Below are 26,871 nucleotides of genomic sequence, written 5' to 3' on the forward strand. Positions count from 1 at the left end.
AGAATAGAAGTGCGCGCCGTAGTTCATTTAAGAGTAACTATTCCTTGTGAAATCCACGTGAAATTTCTGAAATGATTTATTGAAAGTTAGAAGATTCGCGATTAAAAGTAACAGAAACTTATTTAGAAATAGTACGGTTAATGTATATAGTACGTTCTATAAGGGGCTGTCCATAAACTACGTCGACAGCTTAGGGCCCCGATGGGGGGGGGGAGTTGACAAGTATCAACGGCCCATACAAATTTTAATTTTTTTTATGGACAATTGTCTACGCAGGGGGGGGGGTCAAGAATCCCAAAAAAACGTCTACGTAGTTAATGAACAGCCGCTAATAGGAGTTAAAGTTTAAAGCCGTCGCCATCTGTAAATAAGTCGGAATTATAAGAAAAGGTCCATGATCGGCCCTTTTCTTTTTCGACTTCGGGGTCCAATTCCCGGTGGAATTTTGTTTCATTCCCAGCGAGTTTAGCGTCCGATCGAGATAACAGTACGGTGGAACCTCGGATTCATATTCTATACCCAGCGGTGTGCTCCGCATAACCCGCCACCATCCCATACGCCATCTTGGGAGCGTGGCATCGCCTCAAACCCGCCATCATTCCATACGCCATATTGAGAGCGTGGGTTCGTCTAGGAAAGTCTAACACGCCACCATACCGTAGACCATCTGGAAAGTTGTTTTCGTACCGGGCATAATATCAGCCACCCAGCACTGTTCCTGAAGCCATCTTTGAATGTGGCCAAAGCCCACTGATTGCAGTTACCAAATTGGTATCTCGGGACCAGGGTCGGCACTTCGCTATTCTCTAGCGACGCCAGTACAAATAAGTCAGTTTGTCTGTGCGTGTCGGAGTTGACACAAATAAGTTTTTGAAATCTAGATATGGTGTGCCACGGTCGCCAACCCGTTTGCCGAGAATTCCACCAATATTCAACAAATCTCCGTCGGAGGGCCCTCCCACCGTTTCAACTGGATTTACCAATGCTAGCCATCGGTGCCGCTGTACGTTATCACCACCACTACCTGCAGACCAAAAGCGCAAGTAAACCTTAAATGAAAATGTCTCTATTAACTGTCCCTTCAGGGCTGAATAAAATACCCAGCATGTAAGCCGAATGTTGGTAGTTTAACTTTCTTCCAGAAGCATTCCTTAAATCTTTTTCTTTCATATTACGATTTCCGTGCCCACAAAGGGGCATCCAGGTCTCACTCTTGGTAGTCCACTCAAAGACGCTCAGATTCTCCTTGCTTGAATCAGTTGGTTGGTAGTCCGCCGTTCGTCCTGAACCGTCAATGGGAATAAGGGGCTCCTGCTAAAGTAAGTGGCAAAAAAAAATTTATGTAACAGTGCTATTAGGTAAATGACCCCATGCTCAGCATAACCCTAACCATACTTTGCCTTCTGAGCAGCCGTAGGCTTCAATTTTTGTTGTGGGTTAAAACAATTCCCAAAAAAATACGTTTTTTTTTCCAGTAGCTCTATCATTAGTTTTAAATTAGGTCTCTGGAGCAGAGAAGAGAGTGGAAGTTGCATTTTATTATAACGCAACAGGCAGTTGTTTTCCCTACCAGAACCCGGTACTTTCAATATTGGTTCATATGTCAGCGAAGTAGAGGAGGAAGGGGTATAACAATCATGCATACATTAAGCACCTCTTTGTTCTCGAATTTGGAGGACAATCCTAACATAAAATTATCATGCATCATCATTACGTACTTTACAGCGTGTTCGTAGAATGATGCAAAATAGAATACTGTGACAATTCTCAAATCAAACGTTTAGTTTCCAATAAATAGGTGCTTAGAACAACATTAATTTATAATTAGGGGGATTCAGTTATTGAATTTCAAAGTCAGAACAAAAGCTCGCATACAGGTTCTCCACCTGGTTAATGTTGTGATAGTAAGCATCATAGTTAAGTTTCACCGGGGCAAGTTGAAACGGTACGTGTATCTCTCAGCGGAAGTGTATATTCACTGTAATTATTTTTGCGAGGCATTGTGTACTGCCGAAAACTACTATATTAGAAATAATATCAGTAATTATTCACTTCCTCTAAGAGAAACATCCACCGGTTCAACTTCCTCACTCGCTTCTTTCTCTATGATGCGCGGTACATGCATTTAGGTTAACATCCAACGTCCCTCCTTCTTTACATATTCTGCACAAAAAATACTTTCTTAGCCTCGCCCTGACAGGATTTCCCGTCGTTTTGTTTTATGAATGGGGCAGAATATATCTTCCTCGGCCAATAGATTTCGAGTTTCCCGGCGAAATTACCAGCCGTACCAGCGCTATGTGGACACAGCAATCGACTATACTACGTCCTACCGGAGTCGTTCGAAGAAGTCGATCGGTGTTTGAAAACCATCGAAGTGGCGATATCCCGTGCCAGGGAGCAACACGTACCAGACAGGTAACTCATACTCTGAACCTTGACAGGCCAACCAAAGATCTTATCAGGCTCCGTAACACCATTCGTAGGTAGTTCCAACGTTCCTGCTTAGTAGTTCACGTTTTCACTGTTTTAAAAACCTTTTACAGTCTGGCAAGAAGTCAAAAACTGTCTTGTTTTAAAATTAAATTTAAAGTAGTTCTCAATCCCACCATAAAACTGTTCTATAAATCAATCATAAACTTCATTAGCAATTTTTTTATTAATGTCTTGATAAAATACTCTATAAACCTGTTCTATCATTATAAAAACAATCATAAAACCATTAGGTTTAAAATGAGAGCAAACGGCATATATTGTTGCCTTTAAAGCACCATCAACGACTGAGGTGGAGAATAGTGAAGTGAGCGTGGTCCTCAAATTTATAAAACATTGTCAAAACAGTCTGAAAACGACCAGCCTTCTCCAGACCTTGCGAATAGATGAAGATCGGAATAACTTGCGTCAGTACCGACAGCAAACCACTGAAACTGTCAGTTAGCGGACACTAGTTGGTTTCCGATCCATAGCTGCGGTTTTATTCGGCGAAAAGGTCATCACTTGGAAAAAAAATCATTCAACTGTCCATTCCTGCATCGTTTGATGGTGCACTTTCAGAACCATCCGGAAGAAGGGGATCTTTTCGGGAAGTTACAGATGTGCATAATGCGAAATGTTGTGAACACTTTCTGAGTAACTGCTTCCAAGCCATCGGGAGAGAATCGCCTGGAAGAACGCTGATTCGCACAGCGCAACTATCGAAAGATAAACAAACTTTGACGTTTAACATTTTGTAGGCAACATTACCGCCATAAATCTGAACGGATTGGGATCAAGCGAAATAGCTTTAGATAAATACAATACAGTCTACAAGTTTTCTTCATAAAAGTCAATTCAAAACCTTATGAATTTGTTAAGGATTTCTTGAAAGCAAAATAGCTTCGTCACAAATGGCCCATGAAAATCAACATTTATGCCTCCGCCATATTACAATTATTTTGTTTGTTTTTTACAATCTTCGATTTTCAATCTATATTTCCTTTGATATGACTTTATTTTAGTTAATTTAGCAATGAGAAATATTTAGATTGCAAAAATCATGAGAAACAAAAATCTCGGCTAAGTTTAATGATCGATCTGAAGAATATATTTTATTATTTTTTTCTTTATTAAAGATGATGTTTTCCGTGTGTGGACTCAAGTTTTTCGATGTTTTCACGTACATTTCACATCAAATTTTATATGGCACCTAAAACTAGGCCACTTCATGAGAACTATTTTATAATTTTGGAAATTCGGCTATCAGTTTTTATTGTAATTATTTTGATAAGATGGATGGTATTTATGAATCCTTTTTTATCTTGATTGTTGTTTTTCTAGTGAACTTAGCAAGTTGCTAAGGTAAATGGCTCGGATAATGCTTTTAATTGTTGTTTATTGTAGCTTAAATACGGCTTTGAAATGGATTTCAATGCGTTTATCGGACAACCATTTTGCAGTAAAGGGTGATACGGTCAAAATTTGGTCAATATCAACTTGACGTATTTCTTTCAATTTTGCATTTAAAAAACCTGAACACCCCTCATTTTGAAGGTGTGTGTGTGTAGAATGTTGCTCCTATTTTGATTTTGGAATTGACTCTTCAGTTGTCAAAATGCCGTCCAAGCAAGAAGAGCAGCGTATCAAAATTCTGCTCGCGCATCGCGAAAATCCGAGCTACTCGCACGCAAAGTTGGCTAAATCGCTAAAAGTTGCCAAATCAACCGTTACAAATGTAATTAAAGTGTTTGGGGAACGTTTGTCGACAGCCAGGAAGTCTGGATCGGGGGGAAATCGAAAACCGAAAGCCGCTGAGACGACAAAGAGAGTTGCCGGTAGTTTCAAGCGAAACCCTAACCTCTCTCTCCGAGATGCCGCAAATAAGCTGGGTGTATCGTCTACAACCGTGCATCGAGCCAAAAAACGAGCCGGACTATCGACTTACAAGAAGGTAGTGACTCCAAATCGCGATGATAAACAAAATACGACGGCCAAAGCGCGATCCCGGAGGCTGTACACGACGATGCTGACGAAGTTTGACTGCGTGGTAATGGACGACGAAACCTACGTCAAAGCCGACTACAAGCAGCTTCCGGGACAGGAGTTTTATACGGCAAAAGGAAGGGGAAAGGTAGCAGATGTTTTCAAGCACATGAAACTGTCAAAGTTCGCAAAGAAATATCTGGTTTGGCAAGCCATCTGTACCTGTGGCTTGAAAAGCAGCATTTTTATAGCTTCCGGGACTGTCAACCAAGAAATTTACGTGAAAGAGTGTTTGAATAAACGTCTGCTGCCTTTCCTGAAGAAACACGGTTGTTCCGTACTGTTTTGGCCGGATTTGGCATCTTGCCATTACGGTAAAAAGGCCATGGAGTGGTACGCCGCCAAAAACGTGCAGGTGGTTCCCAAGTACAACAATCCTCCCAACACGCCAGAGCTCCGCCCAATTGAGAAATACTGGGCTATTGTCAAGCGGAACCTAAAAAAGACCAAAAAAACTGCTAAGGGCGAGCAGCAGTTCAAGGCAAACTGGCTTTCTGCGGCGAAGAAGGTGGACGAGGTGGCTGTACAAAATCTGATGGCAGGGGTCAAGCGTAAGGCCCGGCAATTCGGATTTGGAAAAGCGGAAGCCTAACTGAATATTTTTCCTGAATTTTATACTAATTGAACTTGAAAAAGAAATTTAATTTGATTTTTTAAATAAACGATTTCACCGATATACACGCGTTTTCCCTTGACCAAATTTTGACCGTATCACCCTTTAAATCAATCTTGAAGAGCTTCGAAAATACACCTTTCAGAACCTTCTCCAAAGTGGGCCAACTAGACAGATTCTAGCATCAATGAGGTTTTGGTGGATGCATCAATGGCAAAGCAGTCTTGACCAGGGTTTTATGAATGTTGTTTTATAGTAGCTCTGTAGCATTTCATAAAACTTAAATTGTTTCTTGGGAATTACATCTTTCTCAAAGAGCAGTTCGGGTTTAGAAAAGGCCACTTTAACATCCACCAACTCGCACGGGTTACTAGCACCATTAAGCGGAATAAGTTTGTTTCCAATACATCTGCCATGGCATTGTTGGACGTCGAGAAGGCGTTCGACAAGGTCTACATGAACAATGTCCCCTCTGATACGTTCAACGTTGATGAAGGGGTCCCTCCGGGTAGCCTGCTTGGGCCAATCCTATTCAACATTTTCACGTCAGACGTTCCTCCACTGCCGGGTGGTGGTATCCTGTCAATGTTCGCAGATGACACCTCCATCATCTATAGGGGTCGAGTGATCCGTGCTCTGGCGAGTAAACTACAATCAGGCCAGGATGTTCTGTCCGACTATTTCAAGAGCTGTACACAGGCTTGCCATTGCTCATCACAGCTAAAAGGCTTTCTTTCGTAATTATGAAACTATGAGATACTATAACGGTAATTTTTATTTGTAAGAAGCAAGAATAGGTGGCAAAGTTTGTGTATGACATAAAAAAAAATTGTCCAATTTGCTTTCAGAAGGTCACAGCTAGCGATGGTATGATCGCTGATTGCTCGCTCATCACGTTGCTCATCGTTACAGCTAATCGCTATTGTGACCCTCTGAAAGCTAAATTGACAAGTTTTATGTGTCATACCCACACTTTACCTTCTCTTCTTGCATCTTGTAAATAAGAATTATCATTAAAACATCTCATAGCTTCATAAATCCGAAAAATAGCATTTTAGCTGTAATGAGCATTTGAAAGCTTGGTCGAGTGAGGTAGTCTACCTTGGTCTCACCCTCGATAGGAAATTGCTATTCCGATCCCATGTGGACAAGACATCCACCAAGTGTAACATCTTGATCAGGTCACTCTACCCTCTGATAAACAGGAAGTCCACCCTGTCCCTAAAAAACAAGCTTGCTGTCCACAAGCAGATCATTCTGCCGGCTATTGAGTATTGTGTGCCAATCTAGGAGAGTTGTGCTAAGTGCCACCACCTAAAGCTTCAAAGGATCCAAAACAAGATCCTCAGAATGATCCTTAACAGTCCACCGCGAACTCGTAATTCTGAGATTCACCACCTGGCCGGTCTTCAAACACTCGCGGAGCGAAAGACGTCCACGCTGGAAAGGTTCAGAGTCACCTGTCAGCGATCAAACCAGCAGATCATTCGTGATTTGGCAACCTAGTTCAAGTAGTTAGGTAGGTTCCTGTGCTCAAGTAGGTAGGTTATCACATTTTTAAATTCAAATTAAAAATAACCTTAAAAAAGGGTATCCTGTAAATTAGCGCTATACGCAATCATCACATTAGAATAATTAATTAACTAGAACAAATATCAAGAGCCAAAGGCTAACCAATTGAAATGAATATCCAAATGTTGAAACTTAAAAAACCAACAAATAAACGTAAATTTTACCCTTAAAAAAAGTATCTTTTGTGCAGAATATGTAAAAAGGAGGAACTTCAGATGTTAATCTAAATGCATATATACAATTATGTTCAATTTCCATACAAAATGGTCAACTTTCACATAATGTAACTTTGTTAACTTATGATCAACAACGTTAGCCACAGAACTACAAAAATGTTCAATTTTACGATTACAAAATACCAATTTTTTTTTTATACACCTGTTGGAAAGTGAGACACTAGGTTAAATTTTTCAAAATAATAGCAGTTTTTGATTTTAATTTTTATGTACTGCGAATATTTTAACCATTTTTAACTTTTATGTACATTTGTGAATAGGGTGGGCACAGACAAACAGACATAACACTCGCAAGCTGTTCATCGAACAAGCATTTAACGGACAATTTAAAAGTATCGTAGTTGGTAGTACCGCCACCTGTGGCGCGCATAGTCAATTCCCTTGCGTTTGACGTTTACACACTACTGCCATCTGTTCAGCATAGTGCCCACCACAGTGTACTCAACAGATGGAGGTAATGTTTTAGCGACGATGTTTTACAGTGAGAAATATGCAATGTGTTATGTCTGTTTGTCTGTGGGGTGGGGATTGTTTGAATTTTGAGAAATGTAAAATGTAAAATCTCAAAATTGAGCTGAAATGCAAATTATTAGTACTGCTATTATTTTGAACGATTTTACCTAGTGTCTTACTTTTCGGCAGGTGCTTCCAAAAACTTGGTATTTTGTAATCGTAAAATTGAACAAATTTGCAGTTCTCTGGCGAACGTTTCAGCTCAATTTATCTTAAGAGAACAAAGTTACAACTTGTCAAAGTTGACCATGTTGTATGGAAATCGGCATGCGCTGCTATTATATTGAACTCAGGTGTAGAGGTAGCAGACATGTTTTGCAGTGACAGGTACTCTATTTTGTAGTCTGTGAGAAGGAAATCATCTCAAATAGAGGGTCATCAAAATGCATGGCATCTTGAGAAATTGAACTAGTGCAGGGCTGGTAGCGATTAATGATGCCAAAAATAGTGATTTTAGTGACCATGTTGAAGAAACAAGTGACCAAATAGTGATTATAATTGTTAAAAAATGACTAAAAAGTTACCTAAGGGAAGAAAATTAGTCGTTCTGATGGCATACCAAATAAATGTTGGATGTTTCAGACTTATTCAATTAGATTGTCATAAACACATAAACAGTACGATAGGAACCTTTAAGGCGAAGGATTCAATAGAATGTTTATCACTTAACCTCCAAGCTTCCACTTCCTGGACAAACATAAAAACCGGGAATTCTCAGGGAATTTTATTTTTCCTGAAAATAACTGGAAGAATCAGGAAATCTTATCATTTCCCAGTAAATTTAATAATTTTCATACTAAGAATGCATTTTAAAATAAAAACATTTCATATTCCTAGTTATTTTCATTCACACATTGAGCTTTATAGATCCAGAATGGATTAATCGTCAGTAACAAATACATAAATTTATAAATTTATAAAATTCTGAACTGAAATGTTATAATACTTCAAGAAATTTTCAAGAATCTGGAGTCAAATTCCTTGCACAGTTTTAAGACTCATGGAATTTTATTTTAACTTCTAAGGGCCTCATTCCACGGGAGTTCTGGGGAAAAAATCTATGAGGAAAACATCAACTGCAATCTGCATTCTTGGTACTTCTGAGGAATTTTAGACTTCATGTGAAGCATAAGCTTAAGATAATAAACATATTTTCATGAGTAATCTCCGTTGAATGTGGAATGGACTAATCTGAGGTCTCCATAACTACTTGAAAGTTCCCAAAATATTCCTGAATTTAATTAAACTGCCTTTAAGTTCTTTTGTAGTTTGATAAATTTACATGATGCTTGCAATACTTCTCATCAATTCTTTTAACTTCCTAAAGTTTCCACAATTTTCCTAACGATCATGAATCTTCTCCAAAGTGTTAACAATTCAATAAATTTTTTGAAACTTTTTTTTTAAAATTATGTAATTTTCCTGCTCTGGAATATCTCTGCTCTGAGGATATCTGTTCTTTCTTGAAGTTTTTTTTTTTGTTTAGAGCTTTATTAGCGAGATTAATATCTTTCTCGAAGTGTTTGCTTGTTGTACTACCATGAATTCAATTGAACTGTTATAAAAAATTTTAAGCTTGCGTAACCTTTTGGACTTTTGTGGAAACCTCAATAAATTTTTTAACATCTCTAAAGTTCTCAGAAAATCGGGGAACTTCTTGAAATTTTCCGCTTATTTAGTGAAACTAATTGAACTGAACTTTCCTAAAATTCCCTTTGTTTTTGAAGCTTTAACTAAACTTTTTTGAGATGCTCCCGAAATGTCCATTAAAGTTCCTGAAGTTCTCGGATCTTCCCTTAAGTTCAAAATTGACTTTTATGAAGTTCTCGAAATTTTTCTGAAGAAAATTTCGAAGTTATACTGTAATTTCAGGAACTTCTTTAGGCTTCCACTCCTCGTCGAAATAATTAATATAGTTCTATGATTTTCACTAAAGTTCAAGAATTGCATGAAGTTTTAATTTTTTTTATAGTCACTTTAACACTCTTGGGTTATTCGTGACTTGTCCGGGGTGAGATTTGAACTCGTGACTTTGGCGTGAGAGGTAAGGATGTTAACCACTACGCCAGGATCGCCCCCTGAAGAAGTTTAAATTATCGAAACTAATTAACTACTTCTTCAATAGTCTAGAGTTTTTTGATGTTTTTAAAACTGCCTAAAATATTTCTCAATTTCCTTGAAATTCTCTTGACTGCCCTCCCCAGCAAAGTAAAATAACAACCTGATATCAACTTGAAAAAAAGTCCTGCTATTCTAGATATCCTTCTGATTTCAGATGTTATCGCATAACTAATTTAGTTACCAACCTCGACTAATTTTGTTATTAGTTGGTATCATGAATGAATATGAAATGATGAAAAGTTAGTTCAAAACTTCAAATACTATCCACATTGTGAGACTAAAAAACACTGCCAATCATATTTCAGTTATCAGCGTAAGGCCTTAATACCAAATCGATGAAATAATTTGGAAGTTTGTTGAAAAAATTGGCATGGATCACAGGATTTGTTATCAAGATGTTTTCAATGATAACTTAATCAGTTATTTTTGTGATAACCCAGAAATATTCTTTCGTTATGATTTTTGTTATGTTGGCAGTTTGTTCAACCACAAAGATAACATGTTCAGTTATTAAATCTTGATAACCGGGTATCAGACCTTGTTATCAATTTGGTATAATCCTTTGCTCGGAACCCACCATTTTACTGGAATTGATTTGACTTAACTTAATTTTAACTTAAAGGCAGTTCTACAATTTTCCTTAAGTTTTATAAAGTTACGCTCACGGAACTTTGCCTTAAATCACTAATTTTCTCTGTCTATTATCTAAATCTCTTGAAAATATCGGTGCTTGCTAAAAGTTTTTAATAATGGAACTTCGTTGATGTTCTCTAATCAACTTACTTAAATTTTCGAATTTTCTATAGATCTTAAAATTTCCGTGATATTGAAATACTCTCACATTTTCCGGATATTCACATACTTTTTATTGCCTTCCAGAAATTTTGTCTGAGGAATCCGAAGTTTCCGGAAATTCCGGTTTCTGCAATTTACTTGATTTTTTAACTACCTTTTAATTCTCTGATCTGTCTTCATGTTCGCGGAGCTTCCCTAAAACTCTCAACTCTAATGAAGATCTCAGCTCTGCTTTAAAATAAATGGAATTCTCGTAAACACCTTTAAACATCCATTGGAATTTTCTGGATTTCCGTGAAGTTCCTGAAATATTTCTGAAGTTTTCATAAATTTTCTGGAGGGCTCTATACTGAATCTCTCGGAACATCTTAAGGGTTTCCGATTTTATTTCAGCACCTCATGGAACTATCCTGAATTTGTCTAAGCTTACGATTATAGATTTTTAAACCACTTCCTCTTAAGATCGCTGGAATTTCCCAAAGATCTCTAGATCTAGCTTTTCTGAGGTCAATAGAACTTCATTAAAGTTTCCACATTTTTGATAGTACGAAACGTGAAGACATTAAAAATGTTGTGATCTTCGATTTACTAAAATGAAGTAAGTGTTCAACTTCAACATTTAATGGATTTGAGCTAAAGCTGTTTCATTAAAACTGATTGTCATGTTAAAAACGTTTGAGTTTAAAACATATTTTTTAACGCATTTCGTAAATAGGATTATTATTATAAACCTGGAAAATATCCGCCAAAGTTATGGAAAAATCCGGAAAACTCAGGGAACTTTATTTAGCCAAATGAGTGGACACCCTGTAGATAGAGAAGAACGATTAAAAGTAAAAAAAAACTCTATACCAGGTCGTCAACACGAGTCCTATCCAGAAGAATGATCAATCTTGAAATAAATTCTCGTTTAAAAAAGCTTGATATATAGTGATACAATAAAAAATGACTTTAGTGACTTGGCCTTAAAAAAGATACTTTTTAGTGACTGGCTTGAAAAAAGTGATCAAGTCACTAAAAAGTGGCTCGCTACCAGCCCTGCTAGTGAGAACAAATTTTCTCTCTCATATTTGAATTTTTTGGCTCTCTGGGGACCGGTAGTAAAACAGGTAAAACTACACGGGGAAATTTATTTAATTGTAGCTTGTTTAACGATAATTTCAGGGGAAAACTGAACGACAAAGTCCCTGACTAATTTCTTTAGGTTGTCGTTCACTTTTTTGACCTGAATATGCACCGAAAGCGAATTATTCCAATTTCTCTCAATTTCTATATGGGGATTTTCATCACTTCCTACCAGCGGAACAGCGCCATCTCTGTGAAAAATGGCCGGACGATATGATTGATTGTAGTTTGCTTAACGATTATTTCCTAGAAAACAGTGATAGTCCAAGTCCGTATTGTCGTTGTAGGGGAGGGGGAGGGGGATGTTTGGCATAAATAACTTTTCCGCATTTCTTATAAGGGGCTGTTCATTAACTACGTAGACAGTTTTTAGGGATTCTTGCCATCCCCCCTCCATCCCACAGCGTAGAAAATTGTCCATACATTGTTTTTTTTTTAATTTGTATGGGCTGGGGATAATTGCCAACCAACCCCTACCCCCCTGCTGGGGTGAGAGGTAATCACGCTTACCACTACACCACCAGTGCCGCTAAAATTCGGATCTGATTTTAGTAAAATTTTGGTAAAAATAATCATTTACCAAGTGTGGGCGCTGCCTTCCTGGCGTCTGTAGTATTGGTACTCAGTACGGAAAACAAATCAAGGAAAAGAAGAACATTCACTTCCGCACCCATTTAAAAACGCCTTCTCGCTTTTATAACGTGTCTCATACACCTCCAACACCTTTTCTACTTGAAGCTTGTCACAGAAGAAAAAGAACAAGAATCTTTTGCAGAAAAAGGATTCGAGTTAAATGTCATGAGGATCCGTCTTTATGTTGTTTTTCTAGTTGGTTTTTTCCGGTTGAAAAATAAGCGCAAAGAAAGCAACGCAAAGATGAAGCACGCTCCATCATAGTCGAAGAATTGGCTACCCCGGGGGACTTTCCAGAGATAGGATATGTAAAATTTTCTGAAGATGATGATGACGCTGTTTCATAATCCCTCTTAAGAGCCCAACCGGACGAGAACCCACGGGTGACTATTCCATAATGCTTGTTCTTTATGAAAGTACGTCCTGTTCAAAGCAGGTCGCATTTTGTCTGCATACACGACAGAACGTTTTATCTCGCTCGAAAAATACACCAAGGATCCAGTTACAGTAACTACCTGAGTGTACTTGTCACAAGGACAACCGTTGGAAAAATGCACAGTAGAAGTTTTACCTCCCACTCAAACGGCTTCTACATTCTCTGCCTCGGGTTAACTTTACCACCGGTGATGTTTGTTTTGTGGTAGGAAGTGCACTTTCATAAGTAGGTACGAAAACAAGCAATTTTCCAGACTGGTGCACTGTTAAAAGGAAAACACAATTTGAAAGTTGCAGTACCATTCCATCAAGAGAAATAGTTTATCATGTCTAACGTTTCACGAGATGCAATTTGAAGACTATTCGAACCATTTTTTGCGGCAGATCTTACCACAAATGCCAACAAGATCAAAACACAGACAAACAGACATAGTACTCGTAAGATGTTTATCGAACCCCCATTTAACAGTAAATTTAAATGTTTCTTAATTCCCTTGCGTTCGACGTTTAAACACTGTCGTCATCTGTTGGGCGTACTGCCCATCACAGTGTACTGAACAGATGGCGATGTTTTACAGTGATACATATACAATATGTTTTGTCTGTTTTTCTGTGACCAAACCGTTATTGGATGTCCACACGGACAACTCTTCCTACTTTACGGTAGCTGGGCAAACAATAGGCTAGAGGAAGGGGTCTATTTAAAATGAACTTTTCGTTTAGAAGAAGTAGATTCGAGGAAAAGCACCGCATATTCCAGATGTTCCAGTTTCTGGCATGGCACTGAAAATTTTAGAAATGTGATGTGTAGCGTAATTTGTGTGTTTGGCATAATAATGAATTACCATTCATAAAAACTTCCCACCACATCGTTTATGTTGTAATTATATTGAATATGGTTTTTTATATCGTGAACTGTAATTTAACCGTTCACTCACTTATCGTTGAGGAAAAGTTGACAGTTCTTGTCTTCGGCTGGCTTATCAAGAAAGATGAATGTTTCCAATAAGATGCTGCACGCTGAAGTCACAAATGAACGTGATCAGAGATTTAATGCTTTAGAAAATCACGGCGGCGCCGACTGGGATTAAACCCACACAGATAAAAATTCTGAATTTTTATTATGATATAAACATTCATTCACGTTAACTTGTATTCCACCTCACGCAACCGAGCAACTTGTAAACAATGTTGTTTACAAAGATGGGTTTTTGTGTACAATATTTGCTACATTGCATGAAATGTGTCAGAACTTTACATGATATATAATGTAAACGTATATGATATGTGACGCTCCATTTATGTGCATTATATTGAACAGAAATTTACACTACTTTTTCGAACTCTGCAGGCCTTTTGGGGTGAGAGCCAATCATGCTTACCACTACACCATCGGCGCCACTAAATATCAACAATGTTCTCTGAACTTCTATGAAGTTTCCTATTCTTCCACAAAGTTTCTTGAACTTAAACTCAGTTTCATGAACTCAGCTCCCTGCACAGTTCGAAAAGTAGTGTAAATTTCTGTTCAATATGATGCACACAAATGGAGCATCATATATCATATAAGTTTACATTATATATCATGTAAAGTTCTAGCACAATTCATGCAATGTAGCAAATATTGTATACAAAAGCCCATCTTTGTAAACAACATTGTTTACAAGTTGCTCGGTTGTGTGAAATTAAATTTAAGTTTACGTGAATGGATGTTTACATCACAATTAAAATTCAGAATTTTTATCTGTGTGGACTTCTTGTCAATCCATTGAACTTACCCGAAGTTCCCTGAGCCTCTTTGAAGTTTTCTCAATTTGTGAGAAGTTCTGCGTTCCTAGAAAGTTGTTTCCATTTCTACGAAGTTCCCTGAACTTCTACGATTTGTCCATAGCTTTCAAAAACTACAACTGTATTACCACCATTTTTTGTACGTATTTCAAATAACTCAAACATGTTTCCCTTAATATCTACTATGTTCCCTGAACTTCTTCCAAGGTCTTTAATTTTTTCTTCCCTAGCTTTAAAATGTTGACCAAGATCGCAGGACATGAATCAACAATTCCAAACTTTCGGGAAGACTATTAACATCTCTTCGAATTTTACTGAACATTTGGGCGAAACTAAATTCCCAAAACTTCAACTTTTTCTGCTTCCTCGCATTTCAAACTCATTGCTTATCTTATATTATCTTATTGCGTGCTCTCAACTTAATGTTCTAGGTGCACTTCCACAGTTATTAATTTAGAGTTTTAGATGTCCGTACCATTTTTTCATTAGTATAATTGTGTGGCAAGTACAATCATACTCTATGACCAGGGAAGTCGAGAAATTTGACAATCCGAAATATTTCTAGAACGGGCCGGGAATCGAATCAGTCACCTCGAGCATGGTCTTGCTTTGTAGCTGCGCATTTACCGACTGAGCTAAGGGAGGCCCAAAACTTCCAGCAAGTTCTAAAAAACCCTGAAGTTCTTAGAAGATTGCTGAACTTCTACAACATTCCTTGAGAATCAACGAAACTCCCTGAATTTTCAACAAAATTCCTTGCTCTTCTACGAAGTTTTGTGAAGTTCATCGAATTTTCTAAATTCGCTTAACTTCAACAAAGATTGCTAAACTTAAAAATAAAACATCTTTACAAAATTTAGAACTTCTTCTGAATTTGTTAAACTATGTCCAATCTTTAAAGAAGCACCTTTAAATTAAAGGATGGTTCCGGAATTTCAATAAAAGTTCCTGCAATAAAACAACGTTCCTTTAAGTTCATCGAAGTTCCCAAACTTCCCACTTCTAGGAAGTTTTCCAGATTTTTTTTTACACTTTCCTAATATTAAATTCCCTACTCCGGTTTCCCTTGATCATCTCTAAAGTAAATGATATTATAAGAAGCTCAAAGAAGGTCAAGAAACATTTCTGAACTTCAATTAAGTTCCTCAAATTTCGACAAATTTCGGAAAATTTCTCTTATTTTCGTTCAATTTCTTCAAAGTTTGAGGCAGCACAAAAACTTTCAACAGCCAGGACCAATTGCCGACATAGTTGTAAAAATGAGAAATGTCACGGAGCATCAGCCTGGTAATATGAAATTATCCACCTTTGTTGTCAACCTAACTGTTATAATCAACACCGTACTCAGCAGGTGCTATGGGACGGACTTACCATGAGTGGTAATTTAGTGACTACAGAGTTGCCAGAGCTTCAACGCAATTCCTACATTTTTTCTAAAGAAGATTCCAAGAATTTTCTGCGAGTTTCAAGGAAATTTTGCGAACTGAATAGATATTAAGCAAACTTCAGGGAACTGCCGTGAACTTATGGAAAGTTCTGCAAACTTAGACGCTTTGCAAACTTCAGCGCAGTTTTGTGAACTTCGGTGAAGATTTTCAAACTTAAAAAAATATTGCGAAGTTTAGGATAAATCTGCGAGTTTAAGGATTATTTCACAAGCATCCGGAAAGCTCTACGAGCTTCAGAAATACTATACGAACTTCAGTTTTGCAAAATTCAAATAGATTTTGAGAATTTTAGGGAGCTGCTTCAAACTTTGGGGACGTTTTTCGGCAAGTTATTTGAACTTATACGGCTAATAAAGATAAATAATAATAATAACTTATACGAAATTCTAAACATCAGTAAAGTTGTTCAATCCTTAAGGACGTTCTGCGAACTTCAGGTAACTTTTTCGGCGAGCTTGTGAGAACTTCTGCGAACACATGCAAGTTCTACAAACTCCAGGAAAGCTATACGAACTTAATGCAGATCTCCGAATTCAAGGATAATTTTATGAACATCAAAAAAGATCTGCGAACCCCACAAAATTCGTGTAAACTCCAGAAAGACAGAGAAGTTCAACAACCTTCATAAAAGTTCATTGAACTTCCGAGAAAATCTTCTAACTTCAGGGAAGTTCTACAAACTGCACAAAAATTCTGTAAACTATAAGGCCGTTTATCAAGCTTCAGTAAAATTCAATGTTATCTTGGTATACGAACTTTGAGAGAGTTCTGTGCAGTTCTGCAAAATTATATGAGCTTCAATGTAGCTCTGCATGCTCCAGTCAAATTCTACAAAAAAATAAGAAAACTTCTTCAAACGTCAGGAAAGTTCTGCAAACTGTATGGGATTTCAGCGAACCGCAGGTAAAATTTAATAGCATTTGGAAGGTACTGTGAACTTTAAGCGAATTTCAGGAAAATATTGCAACTTCAAAGAAGTTCTAACAACACCAGCAAAGTTTAAATAGCTTCATCGAAGTTTTACGAAATCCAAGAAAAATGTATGGACATGGATTTTAATTTAAATGTGGTCTCTAGGATTGGGCAATCTCTAGGAAAAGATCAATTTTGACCGATTAATTCTGGCGGAGAATACTGAATTATATTTTGATTTTTTCAATGAAATAAAAAAAAGTAACATGTACGATTTTAATTTACTAGGGTGTTTAGAGATATTTGTTTCTTTATAAGAAGAATTGATTTAGAAATATCATGAATGAAGAAGAGAAGAAAATACGAGTGGAATCTAAGAATCAGAAAGGGAATGAACGCATCAAAAGATTCCAAATAACCATTTAGTCAGTGCTATTTTTCACACAGATGGCGCTGTTTCGCTGGTAGGAAAAAATAAAAATCCCATATAGAAATTTGTAAACGTAGAAATAATAAGCTTAATTAAGCACATTCAGGACAAACAAGTAAAACTCAAAGAAACTATTCATGGACTTTGTCATTCAGTTTTCCTGGAAATTATTGTTAATCAAACTACAATTAAATAAAACAAGTTTTTTTCCCATATACTTATGTTTTACCCGCTTTTGTACTAGTCCCCAAAGACCCGAAAAAATCTAATTTGAGAGATAAAATTCTTTCTCATGTGTTTTAATGATACACTATGTGTGATTTTCTGACAATGAAAAAATGTAAATATTTACACATTTAATTTCACATCCGAAGTCCCTCTTTTTAAGCAGTTTTGTTAGTTTTTCATGGAGTGCGATCCGTAGGTGCATTTGCATACACTGTATTAATTTTTGCTAAATCTAATGAAAGAACAGTCATTCAAAAAGTTAATTTAAATTTAAAACTTATGAGTCGGGTGTGAGTCGTTTTTCTTAGAATCTCGCGTAGGCTTGAAGCAGGGGCCACGTTTTAGCCCAGTTCAGCCACCACCGGTTGGTTGAGTTCGTTCAAGGCTACTGGCTTGGACAAGCCGGTATTTTTCAGAAACAGGTCTAGCGTCAATGGGTTGCCCGCCGGTGAGATGAATGTTGGCTCATCCGAGAACTAAACGGAGTACAGCCCATGCTGCGAGTGGTCGAACAGCAGACGACCGTTCTGGTTCTGCTGGTAGTTCCGCCAGGCCTCATGGCGAGCATTCAGATCTCCTCCAACTACGAAGCGGGTCAGGTACGGGTGATGGTGGAAAGGTCCTTCTTGAATTTAGCGGCTAGTACACGGTTTTGTGGTTCGCCTTCATAAAAGCTGTACTACAATGGCTGCTTCTGAGGCCCGGGAAGCGAGTATTTTTACAAGCGGTTTTGAAACCAAGGTGGAACTGGTAGAACTGACCACACTGCTTTTAAGCATACTCAACACACACAAAATGCTTCATGACCTCCGCTCCTAACCGGATTTCCTGCGTTTTCTCTGATTGGGCGGGGCTCAGGAAGCATTTTGTGTGTGTTGAGTATGTTTAAAAGCAGTGTGGTTAGTTCTACCAGTTCCACCTTGGTTTCAAAACCGCTTGTAAAAATACTCGCTTCCCGGGCCTCAGAAGCAGCCATTGTAGTACAGCTTTTATGAAGGCGAACCACAAAACCGTGTACTAGCCGCTAAATTCAAGAAGGACCTTTCCACCATCACCCGTACCGGACCCGCTTCGTAGTTGGAGGAGACCTGAATGCTCGCCATGAGGCCTGGCGGAACTACCAGCAGAACCAGAACGGTCGTCTGCTGTTCGACCACTCGCAGCATGGGCTGTACTCCGTTTAGTTCTCGGATGAGCCAACATTCATCTCACCGGCGGGCAACCCATTGACGCTAGACCTGTTTCTGAAAAATACCGGCTTGTCCAAGCCAGTAGCCTTGAACGAACTCAACCAACCGGTGGTGGCTGAACTGGGCTAAAACGTGGCCCCTGCTTCAAGCCTACGCGAGGATTACTATCGCATAAACTGGGCCCAGTTTAGACGCGTGGTAGACAGGCACATCATCGACAACCCGCCGCTTGACACCGTGGAGGACATCGACCGAGCTTTGGAGACACTCCACCAAGCCATAACCGTGGCTGAGTTGTGTAAGGAGTGAGTTTATTGCCATTGATTCCCACACCCAACTCTTGATTAGCCTGAGAAATGTTCTTGGCCCCCGTTTCCTAAGAACCGGAGATTTAGCGAAGACACGTGAAATGGCCGATCTGAACAAGGAGATTGCTTCCAGAATGGTCTCACTCCGAAACGAAAGTTTCGGGTGGCTCGTCCAGAATCTGGACGACCACTCCAGACCCTTCTGGAAAGTTGCAAATGTTCAAAAGACACACCCCAAACCCATTGCACCACTCAAAAATGAATATGATGACGATCAGCTCATAATGACCCCTCAGGAGAGAGCAAATGCGATTGGTGAGCATATTGCCAAATCGCACTTGCTTGGCTTCAACATCCAAAGTCCGCTCGAAGTTCAGGTTGAGCAATGCGTACTCAACCTTGATTCCTCCCCTTGTGCTATCCATCTGAAGGATAGAATCACAGTGAAACAGCTTTGCTCAGCGGTGAAATGCACCAAAAACATGAAGGCCCCCGGGTTCGACGGAAATCATGAAAGCATGAAGGTTCACTCTCTGCTGGCTACTGTCTTCAACAGATGCTTGGAACTGCACTAAGCATCTGGAAGACAGCGAAAATCATACCTATCCGGAAACCCAGAAAGGACCCAACGCTAGCTTCAAGCTACAGACTGGTCAGTCTCCTTTTAGCGCTGAGCAAATTGTTCGAGAAACTTATTCTCAATCGTTTGCTCAAGCTTGTCGAGGAACACAACATTCTCCTACCGGAACAGTTCGAGTTCAGGAAGGGGCACTCCACAAATAATCAGCTAGTACGGGTGATGTCAGTGTTCACTCGGCTGTCGACAAAAGCAGGCCACTCTCGATGTGTGCTACGCGATCGTCTGTTTACTCGGCAGCAACCATTGTGTGGTCCTCCTCATTGTTCTTCATCAGCAGTTCTTTCGGTCGATGCGTCGTCGACTTTGGAAAGCAACCGTTTCGTGATGAGTGTGTGAGTGCTGACCACGTTTTGCGTCCATTGCTGCAATGGACGCGCTCTGACCCTCGTTGGCGTACAACAATTTGCCATACAATGAAACTACTGGAAGCGGCTCCAGTTCTGATGGAGGAGGCTTTTTGGATAGCGGAAGATAAAGTGTTTATTGTGTTGTACCTTTTGACTATAGCTTTAAGATGTATTGTATAGTGACCATGAACCCTCGGCTCTGTTAAGTTAATTCGGTTGAGCCTTATCAAATAAATTAATGAACAAAAAAAAAAAAAAGTACGGGTGATGAATATCATCCGAAGTAAAAAGGCTGTATCCAAGTCCACAGCCATGGCATTGCTAGACGTTGAGAAAGCGTTTGACAATGTCTGTCACATTCCATGGGCTTTGCCTCCAGGGTATCGTTGAATGGCTGCCTTTCAAACACGTTCTCCATCCCAGCAGGTGTTCCGCAAGGAAGTCTGTTGGGCCCTTTGCTTTACAGCATCTACACTTCTGACATTCGTCCCTCGGATACGGTTGCGTGTTCTTTCTGTTCGCAGATGATACCGCAATAACAGTCAAGAGTAGGATGCCTGGCGAAATAACAAACAAGCTCCAACGATGGCTTGACGCCTTTGCTAATTATGCCACCACGTGGAAAATCAAAATCAATGCTTCCAAAACACAAACAATCATGTTCCTCCATCGGCAATCACCCAAACTAAAACCGGCTCCATCTTGAACTGTAATCATGGATGGCACAAGCGCTGAGTGGTCCGCCGAAGTAACCTACTTAGGGATGTTGTTTGACGAAAAGCTCCCATTCCGTCCGTATGTAGAGAAAACCGTAGTCAAGTGTTCCGCCTTGGTTAGATGTCTGAATCCGCTGATTTGCCGCAGATCGCCCTCTCAAGGTTGAACAAACTGGCTGTCTACAAACAAATCATAGCATCTGCGATCCTCTACGCAGCACCGGTGTGGCAATCATGCGCACAGACTCATATGTAGGAACAAAATCCAGGTCACTCAGAATAGAGTGCTGAAGATGATCCTTGATCGTCCCTTTGACACAAGAATTACAGACCTCCACCAAGAGGCCAACGTTCCAAAATTAGATTTTAAAATTAATGACATTAAGATTAGGTTTGTGCAGGAATAGAACTCATCAGAACATGATTTGATAAGCAATTAGTATATAGTAGGTTAGGTGTATACAGTAGTTGAACGTTAGTTGTGGTTGTAAATAGTAGTTATAAGTAGTCTCCTTTTTCCAATTTTAAACAAACTGATAGGACTAGGAACTGTAAATAATAATTAAAATTTCAAATGTACTTAAGTTGAAAAGACGCATCTGTGTGACTTGATAATTCATACATGTAAACCAAACAAATACAAGAAATAGAGATCATTTAAAGTCCAAAAAAATAAGGAAATAAGGAACCAGCCCAAACAAAAATCACAGCACATCCATCCAATTTAAGTATCACTGCTTAGACTTCACGGTTCAGATTCACACTTCACAAACTTCAGATCTCTATTTGCTTGACTTCTAGTTGTAGAGTTAAAGTATTGATATCCTCAAAAAAATTTCACTCGATCAGCACCCAAGTAGAGGAAAAAACCAGAACAGCAAAAATGAACGTCGACGTAAGCACTCTTGGCTACAAACTCAATGTATCAAAATTGATGGCTCGGCCACTCAAAATAATGCCAACCTCAGGATGTATTAACTTCTCAACAGTAATGTGAAGCAGAAAAATGATTCTCAACTTTTCAACGTTAATAAATGCTAGAAAAGACGGCATTGAAAAAATATTGAACGTACAAAATGCTGCATTCACACGAAACATTATCACGCACATGAAGTCACAGGGGAACCATGAACTGGAATCTGTTCTACACGTGGCTTCACATTATCACCACGTCAGTCATCGTTGTTGCTTTTCATACTATGAGAATGGTGGGATGAAGGCTGAGGCACTCCCGCGCACTCTCTTGAACATGAAAATTAATTAAGTGTATGTGGTTGACGTGCTTTATTTCATTCAGCCCCCGTGAACTTGTGCGTTCAGGCAGGGAAAGGTCGTATTGAAAACTATCGTTAGTTATTTCTGCTATGAATAGGCTCAAATAGGGCTTCCCTGTAGACTAGTCAGTAAAGATGTACAAGTTTTTTTTTAGTCGGACAGGTGTAAAGTTGCAGTCTGGAAGTAATTTCCAAAAAGAAAAATGAAGTGAAGGAATTAAATACCCCAAAATACGTACCAGAAGCTTTCAAATGTATTACGCATTTAGTTAATAATAACGCTAAGCAGTATTCTAGCGGAATCAACAAAAACATACCGATCATCTAATTAGATGACAGCCCATAAACCTGAAAGTAATAATACGTCGCTGAGAATTCCTTTGCAATTTGCTCCGGCTGGGATTTTTTATTATCCATTCAACAATGGCATTCAAAGGTAAAGCTTCCTTGGTACAGCAGTATGAAACGATGAACATTGTCAACGTTGATGGGTTGTTAATGTACGAGCGTCTTTATTATATTCTTCAGACAACTTCATCATACATGCGGACCAATTGTGGGTACGACCATGGTCAAGCTGCTATTCAGTTACAAATAAAGCCTTTATGGTATTGCTAGACGCTTCTTTATACCCTATGGACTCAAATCGTTAATAAACTTAGCTGCTGATGCGTTCACTTAAAGCAATTGCCATATACACTATCATTCACCACTTGTAAGAGGCTTGCTCGTTATTTTTGCTAGGAGGTAAGGCTTCGTGCATAAATTACGTAACGCATGGAGGGAGGAAGGGTGGTCATTTTTGCGCAACATATTGATAAATAGAAAGGAGGGGGCGGGGGGTAATGGAAAATGGTACGAAACAAATTAACCAAAGTTTAAAAAAAAAAGCGAAAACAAAAATTTTTCCACTCTCCCTTTGTATGAAAGCTTTGTTTTTTTGAACATGATCTCAATCATGAGGTGGAGGGGGGTAAGTAAACGTTACGTAATTTTAGGAGCAGTATTTTTTTTTTCTTTATTTGTTTTCCGTAGATCTTGTTTTCCGTACTGAGTACCAATGCTATCGACGCCAGGGAGGCAGCTCCAGCACCTTGACCCTAACTTTCGACCTATCAACTCATGAACCGGGGACCAACGACTTTACTTCCCTTCCGAAGAAAGGCGTGATCAGAGATTTCATGTCTGAGAAAATCCAGGTGGTGCCAACTGGGATTGAACCTAGGCCCATTGGGTGAGAGGCAATCACGCTTACCACTACACCACCGGTGCCGCTCCGGATTTTTTGTGTTATGTAATTTGTTTACCGCACCAACTCAAAACTAGTCAAACATTATGGTACCATAGAGGTAACTCTAAGACTAGAAGGTCCCGAAGAAACGTGCTCAACTTTTTGGCTCAGCTCGGGTACTATCTTCGGTCCCAAGCTAATCAATGCATCCCTCGAAACATAGGAAAATCCACGAACCCCTCATTTTATCTGTCAAACTTTCATAGCTAATCGAAACAAACATAGTGTAGTACTAGAATTTCGACTAGAATGGGGTACGCTTATAGATGTACTTGGGACCAATAGGCTAGTCAAGTAGTGAGCCAATTTAAAATCGCTGGTTTCCACCGGTTGGTACTATCGTTGTATTCCTTTAATCTAGTACCTCGATTGAGGAACTAGATTAAAAAAGATTCCGAAATATGTACTAGATCTAAGTAGGGGTCTCATAGCCTAGTCAGTAAAAGCACGGTATTACCAAGACGGAGGCTTGGGGTTCAATTCCCGGTACGGTCGAGGGAATCTTTAGGGTTGGAAATTTTCTCGACTTCCCTGGGCATAGAATTCTTCATCAGGGCTACTTTTTGCGCTGATCGAAAGATACACACTACTAAAAAGTCATGTAAATTACGGTTTCCTGAGACCGACACATGTAAGTGGGCCTTTTGACATAAGAATCAGTTGAAAGAAACGTGAAAATCAATTCAATCAAACGTTATCTTCGTCGAATAGCTGATGTTTCGGTTTGAGAACACTTAATTTTACATGAAATGTTTGTGTACGTTCTATGATTTACGTCAAAAGTAGTTATTTCTAAGTGTGTAGCCTAACTGTATGTCCCCTTAGAAAAACCAAATCCAACAATATAAACTTCGGACATAAGTCATCGCCCAACAAACAATTTTGGATTTATAATATACACTACGAAAATGACATGTAATTTTCAGTGCCGTGAGACCGACACATGCAAGCGGCCATTTTGACATAAAAATCAGTTGAAAAGGACAGGAAAATCAAACGCACTTTTCGTCGAGTTGCTTATGTTTCAGTTTCAGGACACTTGATTTTACATGCCATGCTTGTTTACGTTCCATGATTTACGTCAAAGCTGAATTACGTCTCGTGTAAAAATAATAATTTCTAAGTGTGTAGTCTTGTAGACTTTATTTGGTAATGATTTGGCCTTGAAGAATGCTTTAAAACCTTGATAAAACTAGCAATGTTACTTGGGCGTAGCGTTCAGATTAGTAATTTTAAGTTTAATGGCGAACTGATTGCAGAAAAATGTTACCCGTTCCCTAGTTTTAGTTAGAGGGCACTAAATTGTGCGTTAATTCAAAATTACAATTATGGAGGCTTCTTAAAGAGGACGCATGAATTTTATAAGGTCAGGTGCACAAATGAAAAATCAGTGGGTTAACAACTCTTAACCACGACAGCAGTGTTGAAAACCATTGCTTGATAGTCTATTAGGTGTGACAATGACAATGGCTTCCTCCTGTAGTATTCTTAAAAAGCGTACATTTTATAAAACGTCAAACACCATACATACAAAAATCCATCGAACTGATGAACTGGCTACAGATCCCAGTAATTTTATCAACTTTTCATCTTTTGCTTTCAATTCACGTGATAGGCTACATTGATACTCGTCATCGTTTAGGCTTATTCCGAGAAGCTTATGAGATGAGCCATTTAATAAACCGACGCTTGAAACTAATATATACATTTACAAGCTTATAGGCTTGTTGCTTCCATAGGCACGCAGCTGTCAATAAATGCACGGAGTGTTCGAAGGAGGGACGGACGGGAGACCGATTGATTGCTTCTCTTGACTAAGGTGTCAGTTACTATTGCTTCATTAAAACTGATTGTCATGTTAAAAACGTTTGAGTTTAAAACATATTTTTTAACGCATTTCGTAAATAGGATTATTATTATAAACCTGGAAAATATCCGCCAAAGTTATGGAAAAATCCGGAAAACTCAGGGAACTTTATTTAGCCAAATGAGTGGACACCCTGTAGATAGAGAAGAACGATTAAAAGTAAAAAAAAACTCTATACCAGGTCGTCAACACGAGTCCTATCCAGAAGAATGATCAATCTTGAAATAAATTCTCGTTTAAAAAAGCTTGATATATAGTGATACAATAAAAAATGACTTTAGTGACTTGGCCTTAAAAAAGATACTTTTTAGTGACTGGCTTGAAAAAAGTGATCAAGTCACTAAAAAGTGGCTCGCTACCAGCCCTGCTAGTGAGAACAAATTTTCTCTCTCATATTTGAATTTTTTGGCTCTCTGGGGACCGGTAGTAAAACAGGTAAAACTACACGGGGAAATTTATTTAATTGTAGCTTGTTTAACGATAATTTCAGGGGAAAACTGAACGACAAAGTCCCTGACTAATTTCTTTAGGTTGTCGTTCACTTTTTTGACCTGAATATGCACCGAAAGCGAATTATTCCAATTTCTCTCAATTTCTATATGGGGATTTTCATCACTTCCTACCAGCGGAACAGCGCCATCTCTGTGAAAAATGGCCGGACGATATGATTGATTGTAGTTTGCTTAACGATTATTTCCTAGAAAACAGTGATAGTCCAAGTCCGTATTGTCGTTGTAGGGGAGGGGGAGGGGGATGTTTGGCATAAATAACTTTTCCGCATTTCTTATAAGGGGCTGTTCATTAACTACGTAGACAGTTTTTAGGGATTCTTGCCATCCCCCCTCCATCCCACAGCGTAGAAAATTGTCCATACATTGTTTTTTTTTTAATTTGTATGGGCTGGGGATAATTGCCAACCAACCCCTACCCCCCTGCTGGGGTGAGAGGTAATCACGCTTACCACTACACCACCAGTGCCGCTAAAATTCGGATCTGATTTTAGTAAAATTTTGGTAAAAATAATCATTTACCAAGTGTGGGCGCTGCCTTCCTGGCGTCTGTAGTATTGGTACTCAGTACGGAAAACAAATCAAGGAAAAGAAGAACATTCACTTCCGCACCCATTTAAAAACGCCTTCTCGCTTTTATAACGTGTCTCATACACCTCCAACACCTTTTCTACTTGAAGCTTGTCACAGAAGAAAAAGAACAAGAATCTTTTGCAGAAAAAGGATTCGAGTTAAATGTCATGAGGATCCGTCTTTATGTTGTTTTTCTAGTTGGTTTTTTCCGGTTGAAAAATAAGCGCAAAGAAAGCAACGCAAAGATGAAGCACGCTCCATCATAGTCGAAGAATTGGCTACCCCGGGGGACTTTCCAGAGATAGGATATGTAAAATTTTCTGAAGATGATGATGACGCTGTTTCATAATCCCTCTTAAGAGCCCAACCGGACGAGAACCCACGGGTGACTATTCCATAATGCTTGTTCTTTATGAAAGTACGTCCTGTTCAAAGCAGGTCGCATTTTGTCTGCATACACGACAGAACGTTTTATCTCGCTCGAAAAATACACCAAGGATCCAGTTACAGTAACTACCTGAGTGTACTTGTCACAAGGACAACCGTTGGAAAAATGCACAGTAGAAGTTTTACCTCCCACTCAAACGGCTTCTACATTCTCTGCCTCGGGTTAACTTTACCACCGGTGATGTTTGTTTTGTGGTAGGAAGTGCACTTTCATAAGTAGGTACGAAAACAAGCAATTTTCCAGACTGGTGCACTGTTAAAAGGAAAACACAATTTGAAAGTTGCAGTACCATTCCATCAAGAGAAATAGTTTATCATGTCTAACGTTTCACGAGATGCAAT

At 38.9% G+C, this 26,871-nt stretch overlaps 1 protein-coding gene and 1 long non-coding RNA gene across 3 annotated transcripts in view; both read right to left on the bottom strand.

Annotated features, from left to right (window-relative positions):
- Window positions 1–26,871, bottom strand: part of LOC135701820 (calcium/calmodulin-dependent protein kinase kinase 1) — a 540,452-nt gene that overhangs the window by 218,239 nt on the left and 295,342 nt on the right. The window lies entirely within an intron of this gene.
- LOC135701799 (uncharacterized) lies at window positions 8,922–11,923 on the bottom strand. The gene is made up of 2 exons (XR_010517664.1): window positions 11,319–11,923; window positions 8,922–11,214 (listed from the first exon to the last, which is right to left on the bottom strand). It is a non-coding gene; the product is annotated as an uncharacterized LOC135701799 (long non-coding RNA).

This window comes from Ochlerotatus camptorhynchus, unplaced genomic scaffold (genome assembly GCF_037179485.1).
Source record: "Ochlerotatus camptorhynchus isolate MF236.1 unplaced genomic scaffold, CSIRO-AGI_Acam_v1.1 ptg000177l, whole genome shotgun sequence".
Taxonomy (NCBI): Eukaryota; Metazoa; Arthropoda; class Insecta; order Diptera; family Culicidae; genus Ochlerotatus; species Ochlerotatus camptorhynchus.